The sequence below is a fragment of the Equus przewalskii genome, chromosome 14 (genome assembly GCF_037783145.1).
Source record: "Equus przewalskii isolate Varuska chromosome 14, EquPr2, whole genome shotgun sequence".
Taxonomy (NCBI): domain Eukaryota; kingdom Metazoa; phylum Chordata; class Mammalia; order Perissodactyla; family Equidae; genus Equus; species Equus przewalskii.
This window is the reverse complement of record NC_091844.1, coordinates 70,823,518-70,838,034: the sequence shown is the minus strand read 5'-3', so window position 1 is coordinate 70,838,034 and position 14,517 is coordinate 70,823,518. Positions and strand designations below refer to the sequence as shown.

Below are 14,517 nucleotides of genomic sequence, written 5' to 3'. Positions count from 1 at the left end.
ACTGGAGAGATGAAAGGGTAGGTAGAGTATACCTGAGGGATTGAGTCTGGACCCAAATTAGAAAAAATAGAGTGGGATATTGAATGGCAAAGAGAAGAAGAGGGTAGGATATCCAGATGGCATGAGCCTGAGAGAAGGAAGGGGATTGTTTGTGAGTTTGGGTCTGGCGATGTCGCTGTGGAGAGAGTTGACCCCTACTGCCTTGGCCTTCACTCTATAGGGTTCTTTTCAAGAGCCAGATTTGGCCCAGTGGTTGAAAGGAGTGTTCAGTGATGAGGTTGAGGATGTAGAGGTGATTTGTTTTACTATGTAAAAGGGGTTTCCAGAAGTCTCTGTGGAAAAGGTTACAAGGAAGGGCAGCAGTGGGGGAACCCATGGAGTGGGTAAGAAAGCATAGAGAAGGAACACTGTAGGCATGAACATAGGAGAGAGGATAGTTGGTCAGTATGGCTTGTGTTTGGAATAAAGCCCAAGGGTGACAGGAGTGGGAGCCTCAGGTAGAATTAACTAGCACGATTCCTGAATTGACCTGTGGTATAATGGTTATCTCTAGAGTCTGATCCACTGTGTCTTTGTGATCTAAAGGGAATATTTAAGGGTTAAGTAAAAAGCTTAACCCTGGGTGGTAAAGCCTAAAGCAATTAAACTTTAAATAGTGAAAGCCAATAGGGCTTACATTTCTTAAGAATTCTCTGATGTCTGCCAAATCCCCACTGTTTGGAGTTAGCTTTGAGGTAGAATGGGCAGATAGAGCACTACTATTAATTTAGTAAAATCCAACTTGTAATATCCCACTGACAGTGACCCAGGAATGAATGGTAGTCATCATATTGGGCACTTCCTTATCATAGAAGTATCTTTTGCTGAGAATTCTGTTTCTTCCTACTGTTCCATTTTACCTGAAACTGGGTACTGAGGCCACTGCTGCTGGGGTGACTTCAGCAGCTCTGATGAGTGAGCTAATAGTTACAGGCCCCTTGCCTCCTTAGAATACCAATGCAAAGCCCAATTTGCTGCATACCTCCTTTGGGGATCTGAACTTTTTTAAAGCTAATAATTAAGTACCTGTTATCAACTTTATTTATTATACTTTTAATCTTTAATTTCAATTTTTAAAATCTAAAGTAGGGACACGAATGGGAATTGGCATTTCTTGAACAACTAAAGCATCTGTGTGAGAATCTTTGCTCAGAGAAACAATGATGTGTCACAGTATCTAAAATTTGTAGTGTTTTCAGTGGACTAAATGTATCTTCTTTCTCCTACTTTAGATCTATCCATACTAATGGAAATGTAACTGGAACTGGCTCTGATGATAAAATCAAGGACCATCAAGCAAGATCATGCAGTAGGAATCTTTGCTTCCAAATGAAGACACCGACATTTAGAATTTCTACTTATTCTAAGGTATTTGAGGCACAATTTTACTTTACTTTGACTCCTTGGCAGTCATTTTTTAGCATTGGTTTCTATATATAGATTTCATAAGTTTAAAACTTTTTATGTTAGAATGGTTAGTTTTTAGAGAAGAGTTCACCCTCCTCGCCCACCCACTACCCACAAAAACTGAGAAAAGATCCAGATCTTAAAAGGAGGTAATCTGGGGCTGGCCCTGTGGCTGAGTAGTTAAGTTTGCGTGCTCTGCTTTGGTGGCCCAGGGTTTCACTGGTTCCGATCCTGGGTGTGGACATGGTACTGCTCATCAGGCCATGCTGATGCGGTGTTCCACATAGCACAACCAGAGGCACTCACAACTAGAATATACAACTATGTCCTCGGGGGCTTTGGGAGAAGAAGGGAAAAAAGAAAAAAAAGATGGGCAACAGATGTTAGCTCAGGTGCCAATCTTTAAAAAAAAAAGAGGTAATCCTAATAATTAGGAAAGCATGTCAACTATAAGAATTATGGTGAGTGAAGATTAAGACTCAGTAAACTATGTTAGAAGAACTGGAATAAATAAATGTCAATTTAATAATTATTTTATCTATGTCATGACCCTCTGAGATGAGCAACTGAATTCAGCACTGTTGACAGAGTCCACCCACCTGATATAAGAGATCCTGGTGATTGTTCTTTAGATTGATTTGGAAACTTTTCTCTCCTGTTCTCCTAAACTTATTATTAAGGGTTTTGTATTTACCAAGAAGTGTCACTTTTACTCCCTGTCGACTGTCCCTGTAGACCTTTGGGATCTGATGGATTGGTTTCACTTGGACCAGAAAAGGAAGATATATGATTAAAGAATCCAGTGACACTTCCAAATCATGGGGTGGTTTCACTTGGACCAGAAAAGGAAGATATATGATTAAAGAATCCAGTGACACTTCCAAATCACGGGGTGGATCCCCACTTTAAAGACTATGTAAGACAATTGAAAACAATCAACGGAAATGTAGTATCAACAGAAACAAGCATAGTGCTATTTTTCTAAACTACATGTAAATTCCAAACAGGGTACAGTTAGTTAGATGTTTATTTAAAAACGAAATATTTTTTCTTTAATTATATTTTTCCAAATAGGCAGAAAGTATAGAAAGATAATTATTGTAGGGAACAGGTCAAAGTTGGTTGGTTCTCTTGCTAGAGGTTTGTAAATTAATCTTGCTGGAATACAGAGAAGGTGAAAATCTGAGAAAAACCTATGACTTATTACTAAGGTCATTAATTTCATTTTGTTCTGTTTTGGAATAAGAATATGTAAAGCAATAAATTCTAAAATAATAAGAATCCGTGATACTGGAAAATCCTGACTGCCTCAGTTAAAATAAATGGATTACCTCTTAGAAGGGGTTGGTGTAACTGAGCAATTTTTGCCAAAGAAAAGTTACCTTGAATCGAATAGCAGATAAAAAGGAATTAGGTTGCTTTGATGAGAAGTTGTAAAGCTTCTCTGGCAGCTATCAGATGTATTGTACTTTTCGGAAAGTTTTTGGTGTCATTTTGGATCAAATGGTAATGACTAAATATATAATTGTCTTATTGCCAGAACCATTTTCTTTTTTTTAGATACCTTTCTTTCTTACTTTCATGTAACAATATTAATTGAATGTCCAGGCTTTGCAAAGAATGATTCTAGATATGTGGAAGAGCATAAATTATTCTGTAACTTCATTGTGAATGAAGTGGAGGACAGTATCATTCAGAATGTTTACTCAAGGGTCAGGGAGGCTAAAGACTTTCATCTGAAAACCATTTAAAAGCAATCGTAAATTGAGCACATAAAATCAGAGTTTAGAGTTCCTTCCTAGATAATATACAAATTCTGTATTCAGATCTTAACAAAAGTTAAGATTAGGGAGTAGGAGGTTCTGATCAATCGAATTTGCTAACTAATTGGTTGTGGTTGTTAACTATTTATGATTCTACTTGTAGAAGTCCCAAATAGCGAAAATCAGGTAGCTTAAATCTTTAAATTAGGGATTTCTAATTAGTCCATTTCTTTTATGTCCCCACTCTTTTGCAAGCTTTCACAGAGTGATATCTCCTATTAATATTGGTCATTTTCTCTTTTGAAAATGAAGAAAAGTGAAAATTTCACAAACTTTTGCTCAGTAGTTTTATATAATACCTTTTCAAAATATTTTCTTTTTTTATTGTTGTTGAGGAAGATTCGTCCTGAGCTGACATCTGTTGCCAGTCTTCCTCTTTTTGCTTAAGGAAGATTAACCCTGAGCTAACATCTGTGCCAATCTTCCTTTACTTTATTTGTGGGTTGCCGCCACAACATGGCTATTGAGTAGTGTAGGTCCAGGCTGCTGAAGCAGAGCATGCTGAACTTAACCACCGTGCTATGGGGCTGGCACCCAACAGTATTTTCTTGTAATTTTTTTCAGAGGACTTTAGATTTTGAGATTGTGGGATTTAGTTTTTTTTGGGGGGGGGGGGTATCAGAACAAAGTCAGTATGTGAATTAAGGCCCTAGAACATTTGTAAGGTTATATCTTGGATTACAGTTTACATTAAGTTAAAGTGGTACCTTTTAAAAATGTTTCATTTGCAGGGCTGGCCTGGTGGCATAGTGGTTAAGTTTGTACACTCTGCTTCAGTGGCCCAGGATTCATGGGTTTGGATCCTGGGCATGGACCTACATACCGCTCATCAAACCATGCTGTGGCAGCATCCCATATACAAAACTGAGGAAGATTGGCACAGATGTTAGCTCAGGGCCAATCTTCCTCACCAAAAAAGAGAAGAAAAAAAAAATTTCATTTGGACTCAAGAAAACATTCAAAAACAGATTTTAGCAAAGTATATTAAAGGACTAGGTATTCCCTTGCTATAGTTTTCTCTGTGGTATGATGGAAAGAGCACAAGTTTTGGCTCTTCAACTTTCATGCTACCCTGGGGAATTGAATTAATATTTCTGTCTCAGTTTCCTTCTCTATAATAATTAATTTAGACTTGTTATGAAAAGTGAAATGTGTATAAAATTGTATAAAATAATGCTTTCAGTGTGAAATTAATGAATATTGTTGTTAAAGACAAGACCACACTACTGTTGTTACCATTCACAGTTATCCTTCTCATAGCAAAGAACAGATCAACTCACACTACTACTGAGAAGCTTGTAAAACCAGTTTCAAAGTTAATGACAAATATTATGCTTGGAGAGAAAGTAAAATGAGCTTTTGGCAAAAATCCCTTATCAAAGGCATACCATCTGGAAAAGCAATTACTGTCATGTGTGCGTGCTAGCAGATATTTTGTTTTTCAGTTGGATGAAAGCACTGATGTGCAGAGGACATACCAGCACTTCATATAAGAGTATTACTATTTATCACTGAAAAATCCGCACTACCACGGAAGAGCTTTTTGCTGTTATTTTGTTTATTGTTGTTGCTGGTGGTGGTGGTTGGATGTTTTTTTAAGCTGTTGTTGCCTGGAAAAGTGGCATGGGTTCCCCTGATCAGAGCCCAACAACTTTAGCTGCAGGAAAGGGTGCACTTGATCTGTGAGTAAAAGAAATTACACCAGGATATCAGTTCATATCTCACTTTTTTTCAGAGAGAAGAATTGGCATTCAGTAATGTGATTTCTGATTGTTACTTTGTGTTGAAGGAAATAGTAAAAATTGTGGATGTAAGCAATTTTTGGCCTCTAAAGCCATGTCTTTTTAGAGTTTTTTGGAGAAATGGTCAGCAAGTATAGCGTTCTGCTTTTCCACAGTGATCTGTGCCACCTCTGTAGGGTGACACGGCTTTATGTTTAATTAGTTTTTTAGTAAAATGAGATAAATATTTCTTTACTACTGATAATACCATTTCTGTTGTTTCCAGGGGACATTACTTAGCAAATATATTTAGTATTTCAAATAGAATTTATAGCTTCATATTCGCTATATCATGAGTTTTAAATTAAGGATGAGATATGAGGATTTTATGTCTGAATTATGGTACAAAATGATTCAGTCTCTAAGAGTTTGTCTATTTCCCCACGCTTGATGATTTTATTCATTTATGAAAGAAAAAAAGTGAATTTTTATTGTGTATATTTAAAAACCACATCCAAATTTTTTTTTTTAAAGATTTTTTTTTAAATTTTTTCCTTTTTCTCCCCAAAGCCCCCTGGTACATAGTTGTATATTCTTAGTTGTGGGTCCTTCCACTTGTGGCATGTGAGATGCCGCCTCAGCGTGGCTGGATGAGTGGCGCCGTGTCCGCGCCCAGGCTCCGAACCAATGAAACGCTGGGCCGCCTGCAGCAGAGCGTGCGAACCCAACCACTCCGCCACGGGGCCGGTCCCCCAAATTTTGAAATATAACATGGAGAAATACTTTCTAGAGCCAAAAAGCAAGCAGAGAATAGATTAGGAATCTTTTTGCTCTAATCGCTCAAATTGAAGCATTTAACTTCCACTTTTGAGTGAGTTTGCTTTTTTACAGCATTCAATGGAATGCTGAAAGTAGACTTCAGTGAAAAATCTTGCGGTAATTTCTGGGTCCATATTCCATCCTAATATCCAGAATGTATAACACAGCTGATTTATAATTAAGAATTAGGAATTTTTAATTTAGTAGAAATAAAGAATAAGAAAGAAACTAGCTGAATATGGAAACTGACTGAAAGCTAAAGCTAATTCTGGACCTGGGGCCCTGAACATCTTGCAAGGAAGTTATCAAACACTAATAGGGTTGTGGCAAAACAGCTGAGGTGCTTAATTGAATAGGCTCTGCCTGGCCAAAGATGAGACAATTTGAGCATCAGTAAGCATAGATGCATTATAATCAATCACGTAAAATACATTTACATCCATGAGTTCATAATGATACTTACAGAAAACTCATGTGTTTTCTTTGGAGTATGCTAAGGAACCAACTGTACCTGAAGGTAACTAAATAGTTGAGGAGGGGAAGTTTATTTTCTCAGGGGTATTTTAGTTAATAGATGAAGGAGTGGTAAATAGAACATCACAATTTTTTAATGAATTCCTGGACCTAAGCAAAGATCATCTGTGGCTGCTGACATCACAGAGAAATAAGCAGATATTAGGTTTTTCTTAATGAAAGTTCACAACACTATCTATGAGGTATCTTTGCCAAAAAATTGAGCTTGAACCTGAATCTGATCAAGCCTAGCTCTAACTTCCATTTTACAGGAAACAGAAGACAAACATGTGAAATGATACCGTGGGATGCAGTCAGCAAAATCTAGGCTGTGGAGGGGTCCTTGGGACACACAACTTGGTTTTTTCAACAAATAAGTTATAAGGAGGAATAAAAAGAGAGATGGAGGAAACTTTAGATTAATAGCAGTGTTTGGACATTATTTGGGTTGAGATTTTAATAAATATTTATGAAATAATCAGGGAAAATTGAACACTGGAATCTGATATTAATAATTTATTGTTAATTTTTAGGTGTGATAACAGTATGTAGTTACATTAAAAAAGAGTCATTATCTTTTAGAGATAGAATCTACATATTGAAATGTAGATGGATGCAAGGATATATCTGGGATTTGCTTCATTATTATCTGGAGTAGATGGGAGGCTGTGGGTGGGGATGAAACAAGATTGGCTATGAGTTGATCATTGCTTAAGCAAGGTGCTTGTGGTGGTGGTGATGTAATTCTCTCAGCTTTTTTGAAATTTACTTTTTCTCTTTGTTGTCTTATAAGAATACAAGTGAATTATGTGTATTTAGCAACCTGCTGAATTCTCATTTCTAATAATTCCTTGAGTCTATTGGGTTTTCTATATGGAAAATCATATTGCCTACAAAGGACAGTTTTACTATATAGTGCTTAGTATTTACCAGGCTCTCTTCTAAGCACTTATATGTATTAGCCCATTAGATCCTGGCAAGAGCTCCAGTGAAGTAGATGTAACTTGCCTGAGGTTACTTCACTGGCATGTCATAGAGCTGGGATTTGAATCCAGGTGTTCTAGCTCTAGAGTCTATGTTTCTCTGGTTTTTGTATCTCCCCTTATACATCCCTCTACTCTAATCCTTACACCTTTTGTTTCTTTTGTTTGTTTTAGTGTGCTAACAAGTTAAACTTTTAAATACCAGTTTTCATTTGTAATTTTGATTTTGGAAATCGTCGTAATACTTAGGGAATCCAGAATCAATTGAGTTTACTCCTTTACAAATACAGGCTACTCACTAAGAGACTAAGAATTAATTTAGTTAGTGTGTAGCCAGAAATCAAAGAATAAAGTGTATTGTAACAGCTTCCGGTGGTCTTTTTTTTTTTAATTATATTTACCTCCTGATCTGTAAGCAGCCTATTCATGGCTCATTTTACTTTCGCTTACCTGCTGATTTTATTGGTCCTGCTTGCTGAATTTCTTTGTGACTCTTGGATAAAATTACTCCTTACTATCCCCAACCCCCCCACATATTGTATAATTACTTCCCACCTGACTTTACGTAAGTTACATGAGGTAATTAGGCAAAGCACTCAGCACACTGCTTAACACATAATATGTATCTAGTAAATATGCCTGGTTTGGTTTGAGACAACTACTTCATAAATTTGTTTAAGAATTGTTCTTTTTTCTTTAACTTTTTTCTTTTTAAAGATTTTATTTATTTCTTTTTTCTCCCCAAAGCTGCCTGGTACATAGTTGTATATTCTTAGTTGTGGGTCCTTCTAGTTGTGGCATGTGGGACACCGCATCAGCATGGCTTGATGAGCCATGCCATGTGCACGCCCAGGATCCCAACCAGCAAAACCCTGGGCTGCTGAAGCAGAGTGCACAAACTTAAACATTCAGCCACGGGTCTGCCCCCTATTTAACTTTTGAAACAGCGGGGAGAGAACGTGGCTTAGTGACTTGAAGAAGTCCTAGACCTGGGACAGGTGGAAATAATTGTTGATAATGTGCTATGGTAGTTTAATGAGTAATCTCTGTAAGGGACTTTTTTATAATAGTCTCTGGGTTTGAGAAAGGTTACTGAGAGTTTGTTGCCAAAAGAGTACTTGCCTATTGGGAGGTGGGGTGGGAACAGTTTAGGGGGAAAATGTGACGTGTCCAAACTCCACGGGTTTTTTAATTTCTCTGTGGCCAGCTGCAAAGTACATTATGATGTAGTAAATTAGCTAAGCTTCATGAAAGGAGGTATATAGATTCTAGAAAGAAGGAAAATTTTTGGTTTCACCCTCAAGAGAAAGAGATAGGTCACAATTACAGATGCCTTTTTCCTGAAGGTTATGGAAAGTGGCCATCTGAAGACCTGGTATAGCTAGTTAAAAGTTGTGCTATTTTCTATGCTTCACCACCTCCTCCCTCCAAACTGGGTGCATCTGTTATTTTTTATGGTAATAAACTGAAGCAACCTTTTACCATATCTTTAATGGTATTTTTGAAAATGATATTAAAGTATTTGGAAACTGAAGATGGTAGAGGCAGAAGAGTTTCTTCCATTTTCCAAATGACAGTTATAATTATTGAGTGGCATAGCTGTTGAATAACCATAGGGCTGGCCCGGTGGCGGAGTAGTTAAGTTTGTGCGCTCTGCTTCGGCAGCCCAGGGTTTTGCTGGTTGGGATCCTGGGTGTGGACATGGCACCAAGCATCAAGCCACACTGAGGCAGCATCCAACATGCCACAACTAGAAGGACCCACAACTAAAAATACACAACAATGTACTGGGGGGCTTTGGGGAGAAAAAGGAAAAATAAAATCTTAAAAAAAAAAAGAAATTGAATAACCAATTACTGCTTGGCCGTGTTAAAGAAAAAGTTTTGTGGGGCTAGCCCAGTGGTGCAGCGGTTAAGTTCACACGTTCCGCTTTGGCAGCCTGGGGTTCGGTGGGTGGAATCCTGGGTGCCAACCTATGGACCGCTTATCAAGCCATGCTGTGCCAGGCGACCCACATATAAAGTGGAGGAAGGTGGGCATGGGTGTTAGCTCAGGGCTAGTCTTCCTTAAAAACAAAAAGGGTTTGGTTTTATGAGCTATAGTTTATTGGTAAGAGATAAAGATATCTTTTGAAGAATTAAGTAAATGTATATGACAGAAACTCTTCTACTTGATCATGAAAGCTTTGAATAGAGAGATGAAATATTTTCCAAACTACACCTGGATGCTATGGAAACCAAAAAATGATATGCAAGGGTAAGCATAGTTGAGAGGTGCTCAGTTTAACATCTGTTATCAATTAGTTGGTAAAGGCATTGAGGTATTTATTGTTCTGCAGATGATCTTAAATGAGAAGGCGTAGTTAATGTAGTCAGTTACAGAGTATGGGATCAGTGAATTTCAGGGAGAAGAAAACTGACATGAGGAAAACAAAAATGTAGTAATAGCTAATATCTAATGCTTACTGTGTGTCAGGTACTGTGATAGACACTTTATATTTTCAGATATTATCCCAATAACCTAGTGAGGTGTAAACTATTATTACATCTATTTTATGTATAAGGAAACTGCTTCTTAGTAAGGCTTACTTTGAAGTTAACTCACAGTAGAACTAAGATTCATCCATCTCTTTCTCTTGGGGTGAAACCAAAAGTTTGCGTTCGGAAACTGATTTTTGATCAGAATCCAAAAAGGAAGTGAATTCTTCTTCTAGTTTAAACAAAATGCAAAAGCATAGATTTGGGAAAACCCAGGATTTAGAGATTTTGCTAGTTCAGTATAAGTTTATGATATGATAGAGCTCCTGAAAACTTATTGTTATCACAGATATATTAGTTGGAGTATAGTGTCTCATACAAGAAAGGTCATAGTTCTAACATGCTGTTTACTTGTCAAACCACATTTTACCGTAGAAAAAGGAGGGATGCTTTATTGGTTTTGAAAGTCGGTTTGATATGGAGTGACTTTTCAAGTATTTTATACTTTGTCTTCCTCAATTAAAAATGAACATGGGAATGTTTAATGTGGAAGTCAACTTAAACAGCTACTAAAATTTTCAAGAATTTTTGGACATTCCTTGAAATGAGAAGTTCTTCACATTATTAAGAAACACTCTTTGCCTATTACAGATCTAGCAGCGTAAACATAAAGTTAGGTTAGGTGTAAAATTGAGAATCTCTGTCCTTACTCTTAATATCGTATGGATGCATTTAATGCTAGTAAAAATTGAAAGCCTGAAGAAGTGTAGTGTAAGACCTGCATTGCTGATAATGGGGTTTATTTAGTTACTTATAAAGCTTTCATTTAAATTTGAGATTAAGTATACTTTCCCAGTTGACTATGCAACATTAAAAAAAATAATAAATTTTAAGTTAAGCCACAAAGGAAAACTTCGGTAAATTCCAGAAAACCTGAAACTTTATGTCCATTCTGTCATTACAACAGGAGTTTAAAAGGCACTACTCCAACCACTTGGAAAAATCAAACAGAAAACATTTTTAAGTAATATTGAGTCAAACAGGAGACCAGATATACAATAACTGATTATTTAGCAAACTGAAATGAGACTCAGGATAAGACTAATACTGTACTTAGAAGTAAACTGAGTTAAAAAAATAAATGTGGTACTCAGCCTCAGAATTTAGTAAAACAATAAACAAATAAAACCAACAAAATAGACGTGTGGGAGAAAGGGAGGCTATAAATAAAATAAAAGCAGAAACAGATGAATTGAAAACCAGAAACTGTAGAATTGAAAAATCAAAGAGCTATTCTTAGGGTTAAAAAACAAAGTAAACAAATATTTGGCTGATCTTATCAAGGAAGAGATAGAAAACCAAAGTAGGAAAGAAAAAGGGGTTATAAAAACAGAAAAGAGGTGTTTAAAATTGTGAGAGAGTTCTACTTGTTAACTCTAAGCCAGTTTATTTGAAATCTCTCTGAAATGAATTGTGAAATGCCCGAGCTGCTTTAAGAAGAAGAAAATCTGGGTAAACCAAGAACAATGGAAGAAACTTCAAAGAATTTTCTCCAAAAATTAGTTCTGGGGCCAGATGGTTTGGCCAATGATTTTTTTCTAGCTTTCGAGCACAATATAATTCCTATGGTAAGAAACTGTTCTAGAGATCATAAAAAAATGGAAATATGTCCAATTAATGTTATAAAATCAGTTTGAATGTCTTAACAATGGTTACTTCATGAGAGTGAGATTCTTTTTGGGGGGATTACTTTTTTAGTTTCTACTGTAAGCACAGATTTTTCTTGAAATTAAGACAATTGAGGAAAAAAAAAACCCAGAAATGAAAAACTTAGACAAAGGTGTCTTTTATATCTATTAATATATTTACTGTTACTGGTGCTCTTTATTCTTTTGTGTAGATCCCAAATTTTTTTATTGAGTTCATAATAGTTTACATCAATGAGAGATTTCAGTTGTACATAATTTCTTGACTGTCACCGCATAAGAGCTCCCCTTCACCCTCTGTGCCCCTCCCCCACCCCCATTCCCCTGGTAACCACTTAACTGTTTTCTTTGTCCAAGTACTTGTTTATATTCCACATATGAGTGAAATCATCTGGTGTTTGTCTTTCTCAGACTGGCTTATTTCGCTTAGCATAATACCCTCTAGGTCCTTCCATGTTATTGCAAATGGGATGAATTTGTCTTTTTTTCTGGCTGAGTAGTATTCCATTGTATATATATATACACCACATCTTCTTTATCCAGTCATCAGTCGATGGGCACTTGGGTTGCTTCCACGTCTTGGCTATTGTGAATAGTGCTGCAGTGAACATAGGGGTGCATATCTTACATTGGATTGTTGATTTCAAATTGTTTGGGTAGATACCCAGTAGTGGGATAGCTGGGTCATATGGTATTTCTATTTTTAGTTTTTTGAGGAATCTCCTTACTGTTTTCCATAGTGGCTGCACCAGTTCTCATTCCCACCAGCAGTGTATGAGGGTTCCCTTCTCTTCACACCCTCTCCAACATTTGTTATTTTTAGTCTTAGTGATTATAGCCATTTTAACAGGCATAAGGTGGTATCTTAGTGTAGTTTTGATTTGCGTTTCCTTGATGATTAGTGATGTTGAACATCTTTTCATGTGTTTATTGGCCATCTGTATATCTTCTTTGGAAAAATGTTCATCACCTCTGCCCACTTTTTGATCAGGTTGTTTGCTTTCTTATTGTTCAGCTGTATGAGTTCCTTCTATATTATGGAGATTAACCACTTGTCAGATAGATGATTTGCAAATATTTTCTCCCAATTGGTGGGTTGTCTCTGTTTTGATCCTAGTTTCCTTTGCATAGCAGAAGCTCTTTAGTCTGATGAATTCCCACTTGTTTATCTTTTCTTTTGTTTCCCTTGTTTGAGAAGACATGGTATTTGAAAAGATCCTTTTTAGTTCGATGTCAAAGAGTGTGCTACCAATATTATCTTCCAGGAGTTTTATAGTTTCAGGGCGTATCTTCACGTCTTTGATCCATTTTGAGTTGTGTATGGTATGAGATAATGGTCTACCTTCATTATTTAACATGTGGCTGTCCAGTTTTCCCAACACCATTTATTCAAGAGACTGTCTTTTCTCCATTGTATGTTCTTGGCACCTTTGTCGAAGATTAGGTGTCTGTAGATGTGTGGTTTTATTTCTGGGCTTTCAGTTCTGTTCCATTGTCCATGTGCCTGTTTTTATACCAGTACCATGCCATTTTGGTCACTATGGCTTTGTAGTACATTTTGAAGTCAGGGCTTGTGATGCCTCCAGCTTTGTTCTTTTTTCTCAGGATTGCCTTAGCAATTTGGGGTCTTTGATTGCCCCATATGAATTTTCGTATTCTTTGCTCTATTTCCATGAAGAATATCATTGGGATTCTGATAGGGATTGTATTGAATCTGTAGATTGCTTTGGGTAGTATGGACATTTTAACTATGTTCATTCTTCCAATCCATGAGCAATGAATCTCTTTCCATCTCCTCAAGTCATTATTAATTTCTCTCAGTAATATCTTACAGTTTTCATTGTATAAGTCCTTCACCTCCTTGGTTAAATTTATTCCTAAGTACTTTATTTTTTTAGTTGCAATTGCAAATGGAATTATATTCTTGAGTTATATTATATTCTTTCTGTAAGTTCATTATTGGAGTATAGAAAAGCAACTGATTTTTGTAGGTTGATTCTGTACCCTGCAACTTTACTAACTATAGTTGTTAATTATTTCTATTAGTTTTCCAATGGATTTTTTGAGGTTTTCTATATATAAGATCATGTCATCTGCAAACAGCGAGAGTTTCACTTCTTCACTCCCTATTTGGATTCCTTTTATTCCTTTCTCTTGCCTAATTGCTCTGGCCAAAACCTCCAGTACTATGTTGAATAAGAGTGGTGATAGTGGGCATCCTTGTCTTGTTCCTGTTCTCAGGGGGATGGCGTTCAGTTTTTGCCATTAAGTATGATGTTGGCTGTGGGTTTGTCATATATGGCCTTTATGATGTTGAGATAATTTCCTTCAATCCCCATTTTGTTACGAGTTTTTTTTTTTTATCATAAATGGCTGTTGGATCTTGTCAAATGCTTTCTCTGCATCTATTGAGATGATCGTGTGGTTTTTATTCCTTAATTTGTTGATGTGGTGTATCACGTTGATTGATTTGCAGATGTTGAACTATCCCTCTGTCCCTGGTATGAATCCCACTTGATTGTAATGTATGATCCTTTTGATGTATTGCTGAACTTGGGTTGCCAAAATTTTGTTGAGAATCTTTGCGTCTCTGTTCATCAGCGATATTGGCATGTAGTTCTCCTTTTTTGTGCTGTCCTTGTCAGGCTTTGGTATCAGAGTAATGTTGGCCTTGTAGAATGTGTTAGGAAGTGTTCTATCCTCCCTAGTTTTTTGGAATAGCTTGAAAAGGATAGGTATTAAATCCTCTCTGAAAGTTTGATAGAATTCCCCAGGAAAGCCATCTACTCCTGGGGTTTTATTCTTTGGGATGCTTTTGATTGCTGTTTCAATCTCTTTCCTTGTGATTGGTCTATTCAGGTTGTCTGTTTTTTCTTGACTCAGCTTTGGGAGGTTGTAAGAGTCTAAGAATTTATCCATTTCCTCTAGGTTATCCATTTTGCTGGTGTATAGTTTTTCATAATATTCTCTTATAATCTGTTGTATTCCTGTGGAGTCTGTTGTTATTTCTCCTCTTTCATTTCTGATTT

General features: G+C 36.6%; 1 protein-coding gene across 25 annotated transcripts in view; it reads left to right on the top strand.

The window, feature by feature from the left end:
- The window catches only part of NCOA1 (nuclear receptor coactivator 1), a 251,118-nt gene that overhangs the window by 51,023 nt on the left and 185,578 nt on the right, over positions 1-14,517 (top strand). For all 25 annotated transcript variants that reach the window (XM_070573176.1, XM_070573179.1, XM_070573170.1 and 22 more), the window contains exon 2: positions 1,272-1,407. The gene's annotated coding sequence lies outside the window, so the exon portion shown is untranslated. The remainder of the gene's footprint in view (positions 1-1,271; positions 1,408-14,517) is intronic.